Here is a 9066-nt window from a genome sequence, read left to right as displayed (position 1 = left end):
CTAGGCCCCCAGGCCGCTGGGCGCCCTTTACCCCCGGGGGCCGCCCAGGCCGCTGGGCCCCCAAATTTCCCCGCCGCCGGGCCCGCTTGGCCGCTGGGGCCGCCATTCCACCCGGCGGGCCGCCGGGCCGGCTGGGGGCCCCACTTCAAATCTGTTTTAATTTTGGAAATTATTTTTTAAAAAATTAATCGTTTCTAATGTGGGGAAAAGTTAGAAAAAGGGGCGTTAACCCCATTATTCACTTTTTTTAACTTTGGTTGATTGAAATTTGTTTTTTTCCTACTGATTCAATCTCTATTGTTTTTTGAAACAAAAAAATTAATGTTTTTTCTCTATTTATGAAAAATGATAAAAAATTAAAAATTTTGTATTATATTTGTAAATATTTTAAGTATTTTGTTAATGTTTTTCTTTTACTTTTTTGTTTAAATAGATTATTAAAAAAATGTGGGTCGCGTACTTTTAAATGTTTAGGGCATTTTTTTTTCCGTTTTTCCCCCATTTTTTTATCTTTCTAAAAAATTAAAATAAATTGTCAAAATTACAGTAGGGTTTGTTTTTAATGATAAAGTTTTATTCGTTAAAACGATTTTTTTTCTTACCTTTATGTTAAAAAATATCTTTTTATGAAAATTTTGATTAAGTTCTTATGTTTTTTTGGGATTAAGAATCTTTATGAAAATTTGGATTATAGTACCCTTATGATAATTTGGATTAAATATCGTTATGATAATTTGGTTAAAAAACGTTTAAATTTTTTTTGGTTTTACAGTAATGTTTGTATTTTGTTAAGTATGTTTAAATTTTGGAAAATTAAAATTCTTATATTTTTTGTTACAGATTTTTTTTGGGATAATTTTGTTACAGAACCCTTATGAATTTTGATTTTTAGACCTTGCTTGAAAATTTTAAAAACCCAAAATTTTATTGTTACTTTTTAAAATCTTTTTCTTTTTATGCGATTCTTTTTTCCGGGTTTCCCATTTTTCCCGCCCTTATGTTAATTTGTTTTAAATGTTTTAATAATATTTCGTCGCCATGTCAAATTTTTGTTTATTATGTTTTAAACCAAATGGGAAATTTTTAAAAATGGGGAAAAGTTGTTTTTAACGGTTTGCAGGGTTATAAAAAATGTGAAAATTTTAATATTTTATTCACCAAAAAAGCTTTTTTAGGCAATTTTTAAGAAAATGTTTATTCCCGTTTATATTTTGTTTTTCCCTTTTTGTACGTTAGTATTGTGAAAAATCTTTCCCGTTTTGGGAAAATTTCGGGTTGTGTTCAATTTTGACTAAAACTGCCCTTTTTTTTTTAAAATTTGGATATCCATGTTAAATTACTATAATTTTTTGGAGACGTAAAAAGTAACCCCCGGTCCAAACGGGGAAATCGCAACTTAATTGTTTATCAATATACAGTCAAAATATTAGAAGCGTGCGTAACAAAATTTCACACATTATAGACAACTGGCTCGACTTCGACATACTTTGTTTTAAGGAAACTCATCTTGATAGTTCCGTATCCGTTAAAGTTTAAAAATAGACAATTATTCTTTTTATAGAAAAGATGTCTCGTGACGTTCTGGGGGAATTCTGATATATGTCTCCGATGAAGTAATTTCTAAGCATAAATATGAACTTTAATTTTATCTAAATGATTGTCTTTGGGTCGAACTTAGACACAAGAATGAAAATATCTTACTTTGTACTGTTTATAGGCAGCCGAGTGGTCCTACTTCATTTTGGTTAGAACTAAGTAATAGCGTTGAAAAAGCTTTTGAAATAAGCGAAAGAATAATTATTGTAGGTGACATTAATGAGGACCAGCTTAATAGAAATAATCACAAATTTAGAGATATTCTTCTGATTAATGACCTGAAAATTTAATTAATGAACCAACTCGTGTTACGGTAAATTCTTCAACTCTTCTTGGTCCGATCGCAGTTTCCTCTTCTATAAGCATATAAAATTCGGGTATTTCCTGTACACCAAACAACATAAGTGACCACTACGGGACTTACATTTTTATCAAATTCGAAAAAGAGACTTTTAAATCATACAAACGTCGAGTTTGGAATTACAAAAGAGCGGATTTCGTCAAACTTAATAACCTAATTCTTAATTATGATTGGGCTTTTCTTTTGTCACGTTCTGTAGATGATGCTTGCGAAAATTTTACATCAGTACTTATTGAATTAGCAAAACAATGCATACCAACTAATTATGTAACTATTCGTCAATATGATCGACCTTGGTACGACTCGGAAATACGGCGATTTTCAAGAAAAAGAGATAGAACGAAAAAAATCGCTTTGACTGGAGCCGTTTCAAGCATTTACGCAATAAATTAAATAATCTAAAAAAACACGCTAAAGAATTATTTTATAGTAACCTTGAATTTTCATTAGAGGAAGCCAAATCAGATAACCCGAAATTTTATTGGAAAACCGTTAAAATGTTAATAAAAAATAACAACGATCAATGTCATTGTAATAACATTCCAGTTTTATTTTCTGAAGTTAATGACGTCGAAATATGTTATTGCTCTAATAAGGAAAAAGCTGACTGTTTAAACGAATATTTTATCTCAGTTTCTACCGTTGATGCATCAAATATCCAATTGCCGCCTTTCTCTCCTAGAACGGAGAGCATATTATCCAATTTCACTATCCAATCACAAGAGGTTAAAGATATTCTTGCAAATTTAACTTTAAATAAAGCAACAGGGCCTGACGAAATTAGCCATCGAATTTTAAAACGAAACGCGAAACATTATTTGTTTTCCTCTAAGTGTAATTTTTAATAGATCACTCAATGAAGGCTCATATCCCAGGTCCTGGGAAACTTGCAAATGTTATGCCCCTTTTTAAAAAGGGTGACCCCCATATCCCCTCCAATTATAGACCTATATCACTAATAAGCTGCATTGGGAAAGTCATGGAAAGAATTGTATTTAAGCATATATATAACCATTTGCATTGTAATAAATTGATATATCCGTTACAATCAGGGTTTCTTCTGGGCCATTCGACAGTTTATCAACTAATCGACATGTATCATCAAATTTGCGAATCATTTGACAAAAAGCAATCTACTTGCATTGTATTTTGTGATATATAAAAAGCGTTCGATAGGGTGTGGCATTCGGGTTTACTTTTCAAACTGAAACAATATGGTATAAATAATGAACTTCTTACATGGATCGAAAATTATTTATCTAATCGTAAACAATCTGTTTTTGTTGGTCCTGAATGTTCGGAAGTGCTAAATATATCAGCGGGTGTCCCACAGGGCTCAGCCCTTGGTCCCCTTTTATTTCTTATATATGTGAACGATATTGCTGAAAATCTTCTAAGTGTAACAAGACTTTTTGCTGACGATAGCTCTTTATCCGTTTCCTCTAACGATCTAAGTTACATTGAAAGTACTCTTAACTCCGACCTTGAAAAAATAAATAAATGGTCTAAACAATGGTTGATTAATTTTAACCCAAATAAAACAGAAGTTATGTTCTTCTCTCAAAATCATGGAATCAAACCCTCGTTAGTTTTTGATAATATCTCTCTAGATTTCGTGGATAATCACAAACATTTAGGATTAACTCTTTCTTGCGACTTGAAATGGCACGAACATATTAATAATATTTCAGCTTCTGCGTCAAAAGTATTAGGCTCTATGCGTGCTTTAAAATTCCAACTCAAAAGATCTACTTTAAACCAGATTTATATATCTTATATGCGTCCGATACTTGAGTATGCATCAATTGTTTGGGATGGGTGTGCTGCATATGAAAAACAATCACTTGAGTAATTACAATACGAAGCCGCTAGAATTATTACGGGTGCAACTCGGTCAGTATCGATAGATTGCTTAGTCAAAGAAGTTGGTTGGGTCTCACTCTCTGATAGGCGAAAACTTCAAAAACTTGTAATTGTTTATAAAGCTAAAAACGGTTTACTACCGGACTATTTATCTTCTTTGTTTCCGCCTACTGTATCAGAAACTACTTCTTATCCTTTGCGAAATAATAACAACTATGTTACTATAGCTAGACGCACTCAATTATATAATGCATCATTTTTACCATTCTCGTTAGAATTATGGAATAACCTCGACCGAAATATACGAAACTCTCAGACACTCAACGTATTTAAATCTAGACTAAAAAATCTTTTTAAAGCACCAACGGTTCCGAAACATTATTTTTATGGCCAGAGATACTTATCAATATTGCATACACGTTTAAGAAATAATTGTAGTAATTTAAATAACGATTTATATAATAACCATTTGCGCGAAGACTCTTTTTGTCAATGTGATATTGTGATTGAAAATGCCAAGCATTTCTTTTTCAAATGTAATCGTTGCGTCGAACAACGAATAATACTCTTTCGAGAAACCCGATCTTATCATCCATTAAACATTGATACATTATTGTTCGGTCGTGAAAATTTAGAATACGAAGATAACGTTGTCATTTTCGAATCAGTTCAAAAATTTATCAAGACGACCCATCGTTTTGATAATATTTGACTTTTCATTTTGTGTTTTTACTTAAAATTTGTCATTTATATTTGCCTATTTGTTCTAATCTAACTTACTTAAATAACAAATATGCATTACCAATCTTTCCCCAAAAACCAAACTTCAACTATTTTAACAACTACAGTGAGATCGGGATGGCAACCTGTGGATGGATCGAACTTCAAAATCAAAATTGTACATTAAATTTTAATGAATAAATGAACTGTTAAAAAATGAAATATATATTTTAAAGTTTATATGCATGTTAAAAAAAAATCATTGTTGCCTTAAAGTATTTTCTTCTGTAATATTAATTTCTGGGAAGGGCTTAATCTAATGTTGTAAGAACTTGTTGCCCAACCCATTTGCATTTTGATATATACTCATTATTTGTATGATATATTTGTAAACATGTAATTAATGCAATAAAATATGTTTACCGTTAAATGTCGCAACATTACCGTTAAATGTCGCAAGATTGAACTCAAGTTTTATTGTTGTATCAAATTAATTAAATCTGCCTACTCAAGATGAATTTTGTCTGTTTGAAAGCGAGTGAATTTATTATATATGGAACTGTGTTTCAATTTTGGCGACGATAATACTCATCTTGTTAATAATGTATATTGTTTTGCGTTGGATTTTAGCTGAACTTATGCAAGTAAATATTGATAATTATACAATTGTATACTTTTCGTATGAAACTGCAAAATTGGCATTGTTCTGTAAATAGTTTTGTATAATCATGTCTGTAAAATTGGCAGAAGAGACAGCCTAACGGTCTGGCTGCCTGAGGTGGCAGTTTGATGGCCTTGTTGACTGAGGAGGCAAATTGTCTCGCAGTCGGAAGAGGAAGCCTAAATAGCTGACGACCTGGGCCTTAGGAGTTTGCCACACGCCCTGGAAGCCTAACGTTGGCAGCATAGTATCATGAGGAGGCCGCCTAACATCTTAACATCCTATCGATGTCAGCTTTGCAACCTAAAGTTGGCAATCTAACAGCCTAAAGTCGGCAGCCTAGTATCTTAAAGTTAGTGACTTATATTATAAATATGGAAACAATTTAAAATACAGTAAAATCACTAAGAAAGGTCTTGCAAAAGCACATACAAATGCACTATGGAAAAAACGCCTTAACCTTAAGGGCACTGAACTTTGCAGTCTAATAGCCTAAAGCTGGCAGTCTAGGAGCCTGGCAGCCTAAAATTGGTGTCATGTTATAAAAAATGGAACGATCAAAATAATAAAATGGCATGTTGGGTTTTTCCTAAAATCTACTCATACAAATGGCTTCATAATTTACACATTTATTAATCAATACAATATACTTGATCCTGGCAAGTTACATAACTATTGCATAAATTTTTATCAAATTATTGCCATTTTCAGCAGTTTGATAATGAATATCGTGAACCTAAACCGGCAAGATGGATTTTTTAAGTACTGTCTATACTTATGGCTTCATAATTTCCACACTTGCTTATTTAGAGAAAGTTCATGATATTGCCAAGTTATATAACTCTGACATTCATTTTCCCAAGTTATATTCCTTTTTTTCACTTTGAAAATAGGACCTTGTATGGTTAACATAATACCTTAAATGGCCGTGTATTTTGTGTGGAGTAAGGGGTCTCTAGTGTCAAGGTCACTGGTGTGAAAATTTTTATAACATTTTCGCTCATTAAGCCTTTATTGTTAAGTTGTATCATAGTTTGGGGACCTTGCTGTTGAAAATGTGTCAGAGTTAAATCGTATACATATACACGCACAGTGCGTTAACTGGAGTGCAGTTATTAGTTACACGTACTCCAGAGCATGCCCATTGATTGGTTCATTTTGTCCGGGGTTTACATATTGTGACGACAGAGAAAGGGATAGCGATGGAAATATCATATTCAGATGCTCGTTTATTGGTTACTTTTTTGTGGGGTTTCATTTTGTGGTATCAGGGATCGTGTTTTTTTATGTTTGACTATGATACAAAAGAGAAAGAACATCAAAACACTCGGCAATCTGATTTATACTCGGGGGCTACGCCCCATCGTACAATCAGATAGCCTCGTGTTTCGATGCTCTTTCTATTACTTAATGTATTTCATGTTTAATACAAACATGCCAAGGGAGGTCCTCTTCCTTTGGGTTTAGTTAGGGGTCCTGTGGGTCAAGGCCAAAGTTACCAATGCCAAAAATAGATTTTTACATTTTTACAGGTACATTAACATTATTCTTTTGAGAGATGACTTTTATATTTGTAGGAACATAAAATTGAAGTCTTCTCCTTTGGATGGAGTAAGGGTTCAGTAGGGTCAAGGTCGCCAGTTCTAAAAATAGATTTCTACACTTTTACAGCCTTTATTTATTGACAAATGTATTTCATATTTGGAAGGTAGATAACTTGCATGGTATATTCTTCCTTTTGATTGAGGTAGGGATCAATGGGGCATGGTCACAAAAGTTAAAATAGATTTTAATTTGCAGAGTGAAGTTCACACAAACAGTTTACGCTTTTATCAAAGTTGCTTCTCGTATGCGTGTTTTTATTTCCATTTTAACGCCAGACAGGCAGTGGTTATTCATATTATTGTTGCAATAAATTAAAAAGATGTTTTCTTTACACATCTGTCTTATGTTTTTGTTTTGAAAAATAAAGTTCTTAAAATTATCTGAAAATAGATACTCTATTGTGCGTATGTTTTGTATTTATGGTCATTTGAACTTCACTATGACGTACTCGACATGCGCATTCGGACATGATAAGAAAAAAGTTCAATAAAAATACGAGCATAAAAGTGGTTACAGATTTCTAACTAATATCTTCGTTACATATGTGTTATTCATGTATTGTGTCTTTCGAAAGATGTCAGATTTTATTTCATTAAAATATTTAAAATGAAGCTTACAGATTAAGATTTTCATTACAGCAAAGCAATGATATAAAAAGCCTAAATTCTCTGGCCTATACGGCTAACTGTCTTCAGCCAAATAGCAAGGCCAATATGAGCTTAACCCATTATTTGTATTCTTATTATATGGTATTTACTGAGAATCTTTCATAGGATAAAGCGACTTGGCGAGTAAAATATCGCTTGCCACAATGTCAAAGCGTAAATAGTGTTTGACAAATCGTAAAATGTACTAAATCTTGTGAACTCATTTTAACTTTGACATCTGCTTACTGTGTGTGTATTTGCGTTTATTTATACTCGCCACCGGTTGCCCATATGGGCGATTCCTCCAGAAGTGTATTAGTCATTTTAGTTTTTGGAGATAGTGCAATTACAGGAACAGAAAGATGCCCCAATTCCAGAAGCTTCCCCTAGAAGCACCCATACATGGGACCTCGATTAAAAGTGATATCCGAAAGACTGATTAGTAATTTTAGTTTGCCAGTCCGGGAATCGAACCCACAAGGTCGAGATTACAAGTCTCGCGCTCTAACCGATTGAGCTATGCGGGCTGGCTGCTAACAAAAATTCCGGTGCATATTATATGTGTTAATCGTAAAATTCGGTCATATCTAACCTCCGACTGCGGATCGAATACTACATGATCAAGGAGTACTACATGATATTTTTTGTTTTCGATTTTCGTATTGACCGTGCATTTCATACTATGTTTCTCACATATAAAATAAAAAAAATGTCTTCACCAATATTTAATATGTATTTTGGGGGGGAAAATATAAAAAGGGAGATAATTTAGCAAAAATACCTGTCAGGATCATATTTTCTTTAGAAATGCATAAGTACTTTTATATGAAATAAGTATTTAAGTTTAAAGTGAATATGTTTGAAATTAGCCGTAACCAAAAGGTTAATCAGAGCGAAAACATCTTAGAGAAAAAAGGGGAATAACTATATCTAGGATTATCTGCCCTTTGATATTGCATCATTTGATCATAGTAAACAAATAAACCACATTTAAAGTAAATGCGGTAGTGTCTAGGAAAATAAATGAAATCACTTAAACCAAATTCTTAGAGCGACAATACCATAATACCTTTAATCTGTTGTCAATCAGGGTTACAAATGAAAATGGGAAACAAAAGAAAATACTTATCTATTGAGAATTTAGTATCAATTATCCTTTCTAGCCTAAAGATTACATTATATAGCAGCTCAAAACCTCGATATTTAGGTTCATAATAGAAAACAAGTAAAACAAAGATGGCAATTACAATAAAAATAACTATGAGAATGTTAAAAAGTATTATAATACTACTTTAATCATGATTTTAACATGAATTTACATCTTGCGACATTTAACGGTAGTGTTGCGACACTTAACGGTAAGGGAAATTCGTGCGACATTAAGCGTTAACATTGCGACATTTAACGGCAAATGATTTTGCGACATTTAGCGGCGGTTGCGATATTTAGCGGCAATGGTGCGACACTTAGCGGCTAGTGCGACATTTAGCGGCGTTGCGACATTTAACGGCGCCACATCATGGAATTGATTCAAGAAATATCATTAAAAATGAGCGTTAATTCAGATCATGTACGGTTTGCGTAGTAATTAGTATTTTCATATCCTGGTTATG

Source organism: Ruditapes philippinarum, unplaced genomic scaffold (assembly GCF_026571515.1).
Source record: "Ruditapes philippinarum isolate M1 unplaced genomic scaffold, ASM2657151v2 ctg8636_1_1_1_1, whole genome shotgun sequence".
Classification (NCBI taxonomy): domain Eukaryota; kingdom Metazoa; phylum Mollusca; class Bivalvia; order Venerida; family Veneridae; genus Ruditapes; species Ruditapes philippinarum.
The sequence above is the reverse complement of the archived record's forward strand: the minus strand, read 5'-3'. Positions refer to the sequence as shown.